Here is a 14,001-nt window from a genome sequence, read left to right as displayed (position 1 = left end):
ACCAGTACCCATCCCAGCTTTGGGTGCTAATGCTACGCAGGACACCCCACTTACTAAAACACACACAGAGAGATAGACAAGTAGACAGAGTCACTACAAAACTGTGCGTGGAAGGGGGGAGCTCCAGTTAAGAGGGAACACTGGTTGGACTAGATGACCCCAGGGGGTCCCTTCCAACTCTATGATTCAATACAAGCGCCTCTGTGCTAAAACTTCATGTGTCCTGCTAACTAAAGAAGGATCTGGATCACCAAAACCAGTACCCATCCCAGCTTTGGGTGCTAATGCTACGCAGGACACCCCACTTACTAAAACACACACACAGAGATAGACAAGTAGACAGAGTCACTACAAAACTGTGCGTGGAAGGGGGGAGCTCCAGATGAACTCGGTGGCTGCTCTGCAAGTGAGAATCTGAAGAATTTTGAGAGAAAGCCAAAAGGTTTAAAGGGGGGAAAAACCTGAAACTTCTCATTGGGCTTCCGCACAGCCAGAACGTGTCACTGCAGTTACATTCAAAGCAAATTTATTAGTTCCTCTATAACATCTGACATTTTTCAAGGGAAGCTGGAAGCTTCAAGAGGAAGCGTGATATAAGCAGAAGGAAATGTTTCTGTGTTTGTTCGCCAGGTATCCGCCTCCAAAGAGGAGACAAAAAGGAGCAAGGAAAATGAAACCCTGGGATACTGTTCTCTGCATTGCCCCTATGTAATGATCAGCGGTAGCTCATTGATCTAAACTCAGTAGCATTGAAATTGCACGCAACTGTATGCATTCAGCATCCCTATACTGTATTAAACATGTTAACACTATCTTTCTTTGTTAAAAAATTATAACTAGTTACCTGTGGCACAGAGTGGTAAGCTGCAGTACTGCAGTCCAAGCTCTGCTCATGACCTGAGTTCGATCCCGGCGGAAGCTGGGCTCAAGATAGCCGGCTCAAGGTCGACTCAGCCTTTCATCCTTCCGAGGTCGGTCAAATGAGTACCCAGCTTGCTGGGGGGAAGTGGAGATGACCGGGGAAGGCAAGGGGAAACCACCCCGTAACAAAAAATCTGCCAAGAAAATGTCGTGATGTGATGTCACCCATTGGGTTGGTAACGACTCAGTGCTTTCACAGGTGGCTAACCTTACCTTTTTTGACTTCATCTATTTATCAGGGCTGGCATGGTTTGAAGTTTGTTGAAGGCCATGAGCTTAGAAGCAGGGCTTTTTTTGTAGCAGGAACTCCTCGGTATGTTAGGCCACACCCCTGATGAAGCCAATCCTTCAAAAGCGTACAGTAGGCCCTGTAATAAGAGCCCTGTAAGCTCTTGGGGGATTGGCTACATCAGGGGGGTTGTGGCCTAATATGCAAAGGAGTTTCTGCTACAAAAAAAGAAGACCTGCTTAGAAGGGTAATAACTCTGCTGAGGATTGCACTGGAATTTTCTTGAGCAAGAACACACAGGAACACAGTATTGGCTGGCTTGGCACTGGGGTGTGTGGCATAATATGCAAATGAGTTTCTGCTGGTCTTTTTCTATTAAAAAGCCCTATGTGAAACAATGGTAATGTCGGGGGTGTGGCCTAATATGCAAATGAATTCCTGCTGGTCTTTTTCTATTAAAAAGCCCTATGTGAAACGATGGTAATGTCAGGGGTGTAGCCTAATATGTAAATGAGTTCCTGCTGGACCTTCTCTTTTTAAAAAAGCGCCCTTGTTCTCCACATTTCGGAAGGCTTTTATTTAGTTTTCAGTTTCGGGTAGGGGAAAGTATTTCCGTTTGTTTCTGAGCTCATTGTGTTCATATTCTGTCCTTTCAATCAGTTCTCTCCTCCCTCCCGCCCACATCTCTTTGCTTCGATCCATTCATGGTTTTCTTTTTCTAAACGGGCAGGTGTTGCCGTTGTTTCCGATTGAAACGGTGCAGTTTCATGAATGCTGTGAACTGCTTTGGAGAGGCGGCTCGGGAGAGGGAAGAAAGGAACACAAATCTAAAAAGAGCAAAAAAGAGCAGTTGGGGAAAACATCAGTTATGTTGTCCTCTCTTTTTTCGCTGTCAAATGACGGCTGATTTATGGCGATCCCCTGGGGTTTTCAAAGCAAGAGAGGAACAGAAGTGGTTTGCCATTGCCTGACTCCATGTCTCGACCCTGGTACTCTTTTGTGGTGTCCCATCCAAATAACTGGACAGAGACAACCCTGCTTAGCTCTGGAGCGGATGAGATTCAGCTAGCTTAACCTTACTGTTTTTAATTTGAATTCTTTACTAGCCATTCCATACTATCAAATTCACCACGTTGAAGGGAAAAAAAAAAAAAGCAATCCTTAGCGGATTTTCCCGGTAGTAATGTATGGCTGTGAGAGTTGGACCATAAGGAAGGCCGAGCGCAGAAGAACAGATGCTTTTGAGCTGTGGTGCTGGAGAAGACTCTTGAGAGTCCCTTGGACTGCAAGAAGATCAAATCAGTCAGTCCTAAGGGAAATCAACCCAGACTGTTCCCTGGAAGGTCAGATGCTGAAGCTGAAATACTTTGGCCACCAAATGAGAAGGGAGCACTCACTGGAGAAGACCCTGATGTTGGGAAAGACAAAAGGCAAAAGAAGAAGGGGACGGCAAAAGATGAGATGGCTGGACAGCGTTACTGATCTAACAAACATGAATTTGAGCAGACTTTGGAGGATGGTGGAAGACAGGAGGGCCTGGCGTGATTTGGTCCTTGGGGTCGCAAAGAGTTAGACTCGACTGTGCAACTGAACAACAACAACAACAACTATACTATACTATGAATCTCAGAGTGGCTCACAATCTCCTTTACCTTCCCCCCTCCCCACAACAGACACTTTTTTTTTAGGGTCTTTTAATTTGAACTGAAGGTTGAAATTAAGTTAACTCCTGCAAAGCACCAAGGCGGAGTGCAGTCGGCTACAGAGTTGGCTCTGACAAATTTGGCTTTTAAAGATATTTTATGATATTCTTAGCAGATGCTGTGGCTTTTATCTGTAAGTTTTAAGACATTAGCTGTTTGGTATTTGTTTTATTTATTTATGTATTCATTTTTATCAGGACGGGGCTAATTGCCATCCAACAGAACCCTCTTAATGGCATCAGGCAAGCGGCCAAGAGAAGTGGAGGAGGAATCTGCTTCTTTGCCACTTTGCAAACAGTTCAGGATAGAGGACTTTTTTACCTTAAACAATAAGTCCAAATCTGCTCTGCTGTCATTTGCTATTGAAACATCGAATCGCTTCTCCCCTCTAGAAGACGAGGTAGAGCCTGCTGAAAAGGAGGAACTGACTAATGAATTGACTAAAGAGTCTGACCACGAAGATGGCATAGACTCACAACTCCAGTCTGGGGTGTGGGCTTTAAAGGTGCAGCAGAGTCAGCATGATAATGAAGAAAGATCCATGTCTTCTGACGAGCTTGCCCCAATTACCCTGATTGCAAGCACAGTGGATTGTATCTTTAAAAAGTTAAAGGGTTTAGAAGACCAAATTCTTGACCTATCTTTGGAACTAAAGAGACTATCAGTGTCAATGGATAAAGTCGACTTAGCCCAGCTGGATGATACCTCTATTGGAGCTCTAGCCCCTTTAAAGCAATGTCCGTCTGCAACTCAGGATGTTGATCCCCGGAGCTCCTTTACGGAGTCTAAGGTCAGCGTGGGCCATAAAAGGAACGTACAACAATTGGTTCTACAGCCCAATAAGGTATGCATCACTGTTTGTCCTTATGGCAGGAAGACCCCATGCTGGAGAAGTAAACTTTTAGCTAAATCCCATCTCTGTGAACTTCTTCATCTGAACTATCACAAAATTGACTTGATTACCATTGAATCTCTTAATGATCAGTCTCAAATGTAGAGGATTCTGCTTACCTTTCAATCCCCCAACATTCCTTCACTAATTTTGAGGCAAAAGAATTACTTATGGTCGAAGGGGGTTTTCCCCGTACGATCTTTTATTAACTCTCAAACTAATGCTCTGCTGCCTAACCTGTCCGCAGGGGAAAGTACGCGAAGTAATCCCCATCTCTTGAAGAACGCATCATCTTCAGCGGCAAAATATAAGGCTGCGATGTGTTTTAAGGTTTCCAGATCTGGTCAGTCCCAAGCAAACCCCGAGTTGCATCATGAGTCATCAGTGCAGACCTCTATGGATGTGATGCATAGTCCTCTTAATGTTTCATTAGAAGATGACCTTTTGCAGTCATTTGTGAGTCTTCCAGCAAAAGATCAACAGGCGATACTCGTAAGACTTGAAGGTACTAAGCTGCAGCTGCAAAGGTCTTTAGAGCCGAGGAAATCAGTTCCTTCAATCAACCTGGATCCTGCAGGCAACCCCCTGTCCCCTTGTCCCCCATCGGCTGACTTAATTGATCTGTCTATGGAACCCTCTCTAACTGGCTCAAGGGCACACCAACATAATGGTTGTATTTTCACTGATGACTCCAGGGTGCTAGAAAGGATATCCATTATTGATTGACTACCAGCTAGGGAAGCCACAAGGAATATCCACATCATCTCCTGGAATATTGCTGGGTGGAAGAGTAAAGTGAATGACTCAGATTTTTTGGACTTTTTGAAATCCTTTGATTGTGTCTTCCTTCAGGAAACATGGGCAGAAGACAGTTTTAGACTGACGGATTTTAAAGTTTTTAATCTCCCTGCTTATAGATCTCATTCTAAAGGTCACAGTAAAGCAGGCTTGGCTGCTTTGGTGAAATCCAACTTACCATTTAAGGTGATCCTCTTGGATCCTTGCCCGCCAATTGCCCAGGCTTTATTGCTGTCCTCCCCAGCACTGACCCTAATCATGATTAATGTTTATTTAGCCCCTTCTAATGGTGAGCTGGAGTCTGATGCTGTCTGGGATAAATTTTCTGATTATGTGATGTCTTTGTCTAGGAAATTCCATACTGCTCAGCTCACGATTTTTGGTGATTTTAATGCTCGGATAGGCAGTAACAATCAGAAATGGATCTCTCATTTTGGCTTTGAAGCGGTTGAATCCCTTCCACTACAATTATGTTTACCCCATTGTTCTAAAGATACTTTAACCAATAAGGCGGGTCTTAGATTAATTGAATTCTGCATAGCGCACAATGTTATAATATTTAATGGTCTCTCAAAATTTCCGGCTGCAACTGACTTTACTTTTTTTTCCACAAGGGGTTGCAGTGTGATAGATTTTTGTTTGGGTTCACCCAACCTTCTGTCATCTATCGATAACTTTTACATCGACCCGCGCACAGAAAGTGACCACCTGCCCCTAACTCTATCCTTAAGATTGGATCTGGAGGTTAATCACCTTCCCAATCTGTGAAGGCCCCTGAGAATGTTCTAAAAAAAATCAAGTGGTCCCCAGCCCTAGAAAGGGAGTTTTCTTCCTTCTTTGGCTCTGAAGCACTACGCAGATTAAGGGATTCAATCATAACTTCCAATTCAGATGATTCAATCCTTTCAGGATTCTCATTATTAATTGATTATTGTCGTGCTAAAGCTAAACCTGTGATCTTGTCTAGGTCTAGTTTCTCTAGCTGGTTCGATACAGATTGTTTAGCTTGGAAACAAGAACTGAGAGCTCATTTTAAAGAGGCTTGTCACTCCGAAGACCAAACAAAAATTAAGGCCTACATTGCTTATAAGACAGCCTACCTGGAGCTTACTACATCCAAAAAGAAAGTTTTCTTTCAGAATAAATGGGACCAACTTTACCACTCGATAAAATCTAATGATAATAAGGCTTTCTGGAGAATCATTTCAGGTAATCTAAAAAACAATTCTGTTACTGACCCAAATATTTCTGAGCAAACATGGGTTGGAAGAAAAACTTTCTCCAGTAGAACACGGCACTTGAGCCCGAAAGATTCTACAAACCCCAATGATGTTACCAGCTGTGAAAACCTGAAATCTTTGATAAACATGGGTTGATTACTTCTCTAACATTTTTGCTGCTCCATGTGTATCCCCTTCTATCTTAGCAAACCCCTCCGTTACTGATATGCCGGTCTGGCCTCCAGTAACTCTAGAGGAAATCAGTGAGTTATTGAAGGATTTAAAAGCGGGTAAAGCACCTGGCCCTGATGGCCTTTCCGCTGAGGTATTCACAACATTTGCCGATTGGTGGCTCTTGCCCCTTGCAAAATTGTTCTCTTTTATCGATCTGCATGGCTCCATCCCTGACTCTTGGCTTGATTCTATAATTATCCCAATATACAAAATGGGGGGGTGGGGGGTTGGAGTTACCAGAAAATTTCCGCCCCATTAGTTTATTATCTATAGTGGGCAAATTGTATGCAAAACATTTAGAACTCCGATTAACTGACTGGATGCGCCTAAGCAACATCATAGGTCCTTAACAGATTGGCTTCTCCAAAGGCAAATCTGCCATGGATCACTGCTGCACTCTGGCCTTCCTTGCTGAAAAATAGATGCATACCGTCAAAAAAATTATACGCTGCCTTCATTGATTTGAAGGGTGCTTTTGATTCAATAGATAGAGCCCAACTATGGATCAAGCTAGGTTACCTGGGAATGGACCCCTGTCTGCTGTTTCTCTTGAGGAAACTTGGTTGCGTGCTGGCCCCGCATCTTTTAAATTTATAACTGACCTGGAACAATTTTTGAACCCTATTAACGGTCATCCGCCTAAACTTGCTGGCCAAGCGGTCCCCTTATTACTTTATGCCGATGACACTACCATCCTCTCTTGTACAAGAGTGGGCCTGCAAAGGTATTTGAATGCCTTTTATGACTACTGTAATTGTAATTCACTTTCTATCAACTATGCCAAATCTACAGTAGCTGTCTTTTCAAATTGCTGGCGCCCACAGAGATGGTTTATTGGCAACTCAACAACTGAGCAAACAAAATTTTTTAAATACTTGGGGATCACTTTTAATCACAAGTTAAGCTGGGTTTCACATTGTAACAACACCGTCAACTTGGCTAAATGTTCAGCTGCTCAAATTAAACAGTTTTTCTTTGCAAGGGGCAACCAATTAGTTCCAGCAGCTATTAAAGTGTTCAAAGCCAAAACGCTTGCCCAAACTCTCTATGGTATCCCTATATGGATCTCAGCTTTTACCAGGAAAGTGGAGGGCATTCAAGCCTCATTCTTTAGACAAATTCTTGATTTGCCAAAATGTGTGTCCTACTTTGCTCTCTGCTCTGAAGTGGGTCAGTCTTTGGTGGAGACAAAAGCCTGGATTGCAGTGTTTAAATTCTGGCTCAAAATTCACTTTAGAACAGATCCCAACAGCCTTCTTGATTGTATGAAAAGTGATCCATATATTTCATCCTGGACAGCAGTGCTTCTGTCCAAACTCAATCAATTGGGGTTAGAGGTAGATGATTTTTCTACCCCTGATGAGTCATATATCTTCAGATGTATTAAATTGAGACTGTGGGAATCGGAGGAAACGAAATTACGGCCAACTGACCCTTATATTTGCTCTCCAGCTTCCTTAGGTCTCTATGCTTTCTGTGGCAAAATGCCCAATGATCTATCAGACTTAACCACTCCAAGTCATCGCAGGGCATTTATGTTGGCTAGACTAAATGCGTTTCCCTCCAAAGTTTTACAAGGGAGATATCAGCGAGTCCCTTTAGCCGACAGACTTTGCTCCTGATTGTTATTTTTACTATAACCTCTGCAAAGATTTATTTGGCAAGCTTTCTTTTCCCCCAGATTTGTCTATTCTACCACCCTGTTATTATTTATTGAGTGATACTGAGGGGGTGGTTAGTGAGGCTGTGGCAACATTTCTGGCTGACATCCTTAAATTTAATTCTGACCATGTTTGAATGCATCTGTAAGCTCGGTTTCATTCTGATTTTATCTCCAATGTTTAAATTTTTATATTCTGTGTATTTTTACCTGAATCTATTATGCCATTAAAGGTTTGGTATGGTGAACAGACACTCTGTGAGGTAGGTGGGGCTGAGAGAGCTCTTACAGTAGCTGCCCTTTCAAGGACAGCTCTGCGAAAGCTATGGCTGACCCAAGGCCATTCCAGCAGTTGCAAGTGGAAGAGTGGAGAATCAAACCCTGTTCTCCCAGATAAGAGTCCGCGCACTTAACCACTACACTAAACTGACTCTTAAGAACCTTAAGTCAGATTTCTTACTAAGATCTTATGAGTACTGAGGAGTGGTAATGTATTTTAGGTACCTAACCACAGTGAGAATTTTTTATTTCTCTTTCTGGCCACCAAACGTCCTATTTCTCTGCCTCCTTATAGAGAAATTGAGTGTGTGTGTGTGTGTAATCCCTAGCCTGAGTAAGAATGAGACTGTGGAACTGACTCAAAATTATGCTCCATCATATGTCCAAATCACACATGTCTTGGGAATCTGTGACTGGCTCCTCAATGTGTAATTCAGCTATAAAAAAGGGGAAGTGATCTGGATGGGGGCCCAAGAACGCTGTGTTGACACTGCCCTCCTCTGCCATTTCCCTGATTAAAAGTATCTTATCAGGCTGCTGTTAAGAACCTAAAAAGAGTCCTGCTGGAACAGACCAGTGGCCCATCTAGTCCAGCATTCTAAGAACATGAAAGCCCTTGCTGGATCAGACCAGTGGTCCATCTAGTCCAGCATCCTAAGAACCTAAGAAAAGTCCTGCTGGATCAGACCAGGAGTTCATTTAGTACATTCTAAGAACATGAGAAAAGCCCTGCTGGATCAGTCCAGTGGTCCATCTAATCCATCATCCTAAGAACATCAGACAAGCCCTGCTGGATCAGACCAATGGACTATTGAGTCCAGCATCCTAAGAACCTAAGAAGAGCTCTGCTGGATCAGACCAGTGGACCATCCAGTTCAGCATCCTGTCTCACACACTGGCCAACTAGTTCCTCAGGAAGGACAACAGGGCATAGAGGGCCTTCATAAAAGGTCCTTCATAAGAGGTCCCGCCCCTCAAATCCTGCCCTCCCTAGGCTCCACCCCCCAAAAAAAATCTCCAGGTATTTCCCCACCCAGAGCCGACAACTCTAGGCATCAGTTCAGAATTTCCTCTTCTAACATATTCACAAGAACTAACAGTGCAAGTTTAGGCTGAGTTTGACACTTCTAAGTCCATTGAAGGACATGAGCTTAGAAGCAAGGCTTTTTTTGTATCAGGAACGCCTTTGCCAGCTTGGTGTAGTGGCTAAACGCGTGGACTCTTATCTGGGAGAACCGGGTTAGATTCCCCACTCCTCCACCTGCGCCTGCTGGAATGGCCTTGGGTCAGCCGTAGCTCTGGCAGAGGTTGTCCTTGAAAGGGCAGCTGCTGTGAGAGCCCCATCAGCCCCACCCACCTCACAGGGTGTCTGTTGCGGGGGGAGAAGATAAAGGAGATTTTAAGCCGCTCTGAGTCTCTGATTCAGGGAGAAGGGCGGGGTATAAATCTGCAATTCTTCTTCTTTGCATATTAGGCCACACACCCCTGATGAAGCCAATCCTCCAAGAGTTTACCGTAGGCCCTGTAAAGATCTCTGTAACTTCTTGGAGGACTGGCTACATAAGATGTACATAAGAAAATAAATGTCAAACATTTCCTTTATGAAGATGCTAGAATCCTCTGCTTTCTGGAGCGATAGCCAAAAATAAAACAGGGCTTTAGGCACCGAGGCAGCCGTAAAACAGAGATCCTTTTATAACTGGTCGATTACAATAAGAATAACAGGATGTTCTAAGCTTCCAACATCTAATTTTTATGTTTCATTTCCCTTGTAATTCTTTAAAAACATTCCTTGGGGACTGGTTTCTTTTTCCAGCAATTCCTTGGCCCAGGGATGACCCAAAAATGAAGAAGCCGTGAATAACAATTCAGAGAGAAAGCATATGACCCACTCTAACAGAAATACAAGAAGAAGGAGACGGGAAGAATCTTCATGGTCATATTTAGACATTTGCCCATTGTCCAGAAGGTCTATATTCAACAACATAACTTTTCTGATACATATCAGGCTCAACGCATTGACCCTTTCCTTCCTTGTACACAGGGGCAGAATTCTAAAAGGAGCTTCTTTGCATATTAGGCCACACACCCCTGACGTAGCCAGTCCTCCAAGAGCTTACAAAAAAAAAGAGCCTTATAAGTTCTTGGAGGATTGGCTACATCAGGGGTGTGTGGCCTAATATGCAAAGGAGCTCCTGCTAGAATTCCACCCCGCTTGTACACCACAAAAGGTGCATAGAACCAGTTTTACTCTCTCTCTCTCTCTCTCTTTTTTACGTGGTGACATCAACTTGGATTGAGGTCACCACGGGAATGGAACGATTATCTGATCGCACCCCCAGTTCCTACAGCCATGGGTTCTGGCTTAACAAGTGCTTCAAAGACACAGCAATCTGTGATCCATAAACATCCTCCCTCTAAAAAAAATCACACGTGTTCAACTTTTTGGGGGGGAGGGGGCGGAAGTGACAATGTGGTTTCGCTTCAGCACATCAACACTGATCCATTAAGTCCATAAGAGAAGCCAGGTTGAATCAGACAGAGAGTCCATTGAGCCCAGCATCCTGCTTCCAACAGCAGACAGTGAGATACCTACAAGGAGGCCTTGAATTCAGCAGGAGCTCACAGGAGTGCAGCTCCTGAACTCTTCTGAGGGTTCCCCCTCTTCCTCCCCATTGAATACTATTGAATAGTAGATGGAGCTGCATAACAATTCCTGGATTAAAAGAGCAGGCAGCCAGCCAGCCAGCTATCAGGAGCTTTGCCACACCCCCAGCAGACCTCATTAACCCCTGGAAAAGCCCACGCCACCCTTTCTCTGCTTCTTATGTAAGCTGGGGTGGTGGGTGGCTTGCTGGCCTTTTGACTGGGCGGGGTGGTGGTCAAGGAGAGCCCCAGGTGAGCAAGGCCTGCTTGGGCTGGCTGGATCTCTAGCCAGCCCAAGCAGGCCTCGCTTGCCCGGGGCTCTCCTTTCTCATGTTGGGTTGCTTTTGGCTGGTTGGGGGGGGGCGGCATATGCGAATGAGTTATGCTAATGAGCTCCACCACCTATTTTTCTACAAAATGACCCCTGCCTGCAAAGAAGACCCGCTGGCAACAACCCTCACATATCAAGCGCTCCTGAGTTTAGAGCAAGCCAGTCTAAAGTCTCCACTAACAGGAATAACAATTCCATGCAATTACATCTCAGGTTCTTCTACTTCAAACCTGGCCATCTTGCAGGTATCATTCATTGCTAACTCAGAACCAATCTGCATTTTCTTTGGGACTCCAATATGAAACGGTAGAGTTGCCCGCTTCCAGTTGGGGATGGAGATTTCCCAGAATTACAACTGATCTCCTGGCAATTTCCCCTGGAGAAAATGGCTGCTTTGGAGGCTGAACTTTATGGTATTGTATCGCGTCGAGGTCTCTCCCCTCCCCAAACCCCGCCCTCTCCAGGCCCCACCTACAAAATCTCCAGATGTTTCCTAACCCAGACCTGGTAATCCTACGAACAGCATTGCATCGAAAGGAAGCAAACAAGTAGCTTTAGATGAATATATCTTTTTTTAAAAAAGCCTCGGAAGAGACATTAGAGAGCCAGACTTTATTTTGCTACACATGCTTCACCATTGACATGGCGTTTGTGTATTCTGTATGCACAGGGGTGGAATTCTAGCAGGAGCTGCTTTGCATATTAGGACACACACCCCCTGATGTAGCCAATCCTCCAAGGGGTTACAAGGCTTTTTTTTGGCAAGCTCTTGGGGGATTGGCTACATCAGGGGGTGTGGCCTAATATGCAAAGGTGCGCCTGCTAAAATTCCACCCCTGTGCATGCATAACCGAGTATATAAAAGTAAAAATTGGTTCTATGGCACTGAAGAAAACAAACAGCAAGACTGTGACTGATTGCTAACTTTTATTTTCAGCAAAAGGAGGTGGCGATGCCTTTCTTGGAGGCACGTACCACTTCAGAACGTGGACAATCAATTGCAGAAATGGCTACTCCATATAGATTACCAACAAAGTTTTAGAAGCTTTCGTGTGTGCACACATTTCTTCAGAAGGATCGGAAGAAGCGTGCATACACACATGCAAGCTTACACCTTGAAGAAAATCTTGTTGGCCTTAAACAGCCACGAGATTCGAGCTTTGTTCTCCTCCATATCAAAACAGTCAGGCCTGCCTCTAGAAAGGAGCAGGGCTTTTTTTTTTAGTAGGAACTCCTTTGCATATTAGGCCACGCCCCCTGATGTAGCCAATCCTCCAAGAGCCTACAGGGCTGTTAGTGCAGGGCATACTGTAAGCTCCAAGAGGACGGGCTACGACAGGGGTGTGTGGCCTAATATGCAAAGGAGTTCCTGCTACCAAAAAAAAGGATTATGCCAAGAGGAGGGGTTTTTTATCTTAGTGCTCCCCCTTCTGCATTCTGACATGGTGGAAGCCCATGAGAAGTCATGGAACTAGATAGTTCCATTGGCGACAGTTGACAACTGTCTGTGGTACACGTTTCAGCTGCAAACTTTAAGCATACGTGCGGATCTTTAGAGCCACTTCAGCTGTTCAACTGTAAACTCCCCATTACTGTTGTCAGTCTTGGTTTTTTTCAGACACCTTTTTGTCAGTGTTACATCCTCACGTTGCATTTTTTGTTGTTGTTTGTTTAAAGACTTAGGTGTCTGCTAAAAATACATTTTATGCTTCTGCGATGCAGATCTATAGGCTTCTCCATAGTGATAGCCTCGAAGTGGTTTCTGAGAAGAGGCCCTTGAAGGCTTGTGTGCTTTCCGTCCGATACCCAAATTTCACCATTTCCAGTATTTCAGTACATCAGCAGGAAAAGTAATACATTTTGGTATACAGCAGAATATGTTTTTGCCGACCTTTTCTAGTATGAAATTAGAGCTTTTAAGGGGGGGGGGGGTGTTTGAATTGTTTCCCCTTTTTTGTACCTGTTTAGTGCTGGCATCCACAACCCCCAATAACAGCTAGCCAAGTAGCAGTTTCCCCCATAACTGACTCTTCTTTCATCTGGAATATTGCCATGGGACCAGTCATATCTGGCTACATGGAAATGTCAGGAAGCCAATTCAGAGTGAGGGCAATTCAGAGTCAGGAAGCCAATTCAGAGTGAGGGCAATTCAGAGTCAGAAAGCCAATTCAGAGTGAAGGCAGATGGTACTACCCTCCCTCTGAATGGATACTCCATTGCAAGCACTTTCACCCTGTTCCTAGCCCCCGCCCCCTGAAATTTTCTAAAAATGTCAATGGGGCAAAAACCTTTGCAAACTATATGCACAAAGCACAGATTTACCATTTTGGCTCAACACTGGAGTTTTTTCCTTCAGTTTCTCCCTACCAAGTTTAGCTTATTATGAAGTTTCTTGTCATTTCATTCCAAGGCTAACTGTAGTCATAATTGGGTAACTTGTAAATATAATACTGCCAGCATCAGTAATTGCATTTCAAACGCCCGACACAACGCCCTGTCCAAAAAGAACCCTATAGTGAGACCCCAGCTTAGGAGGAGTTTGCATTGGTCTCCGTCATTAGTAGAATTATCAGACCTCCAGATGAAAACAGCAATGAATATTTGCAAATATCTAAAATTCAAAATCTCCAATTGCCCCATGCGAAATGCAGAAGTTCCAAACTGAATTGACATTCTGAATGTGAAAGTTGTCCCTTGACACTCGAAACATGAATGCTTTTAGACAAGTCAGAATCAAGTATTATCAGAGGCGAAAGAAAGAGGTAAAATTTAACAACCCTGAAGTAAATACTGTGAATAATCAGATAATACATGTATATGTAGGAGAGATTTGAGAATTGTTTTGGGCAGGACTTTATTTGTAGCAGGACCTCCTTTGCATATTAGGCTACTATGCCCTCCTGATGTAGCCAATCCTGCAAGAGCTTACAGTAGGCCCTGTAAGGAGAGCCCTGTAAGCTCTTGGAGGATTGCCTACATCAGAGGGGGTATGGCCTAATATGCAAAGGAGTTCCTGCTACAAAAAAGCCCTGCTTATGGGGGAAGACAATTTCCCCTCAGCTTCTACCCCTGCCTCCAGTGTGTTTTG

The sequence above is a fragment of the Heteronotia binoei genome, chromosome 8 (genome assembly GCF_032191835.1).
Source record: "Heteronotia binoei isolate CCM8104 ecotype False Entrance Well chromosome 8, APGP_CSIRO_Hbin_v1, whole genome shotgun sequence".
Classification (NCBI taxonomy): domain Eukaryota; kingdom Metazoa; phylum Chordata; class Lepidosauria; order Squamata; family Gekkonidae; genus Heteronotia; species Heteronotia binoei.
The sequence above is the reverse complement of the archived record's forward strand: the minus strand, read 5'-3'. Positions refer to the sequence as shown.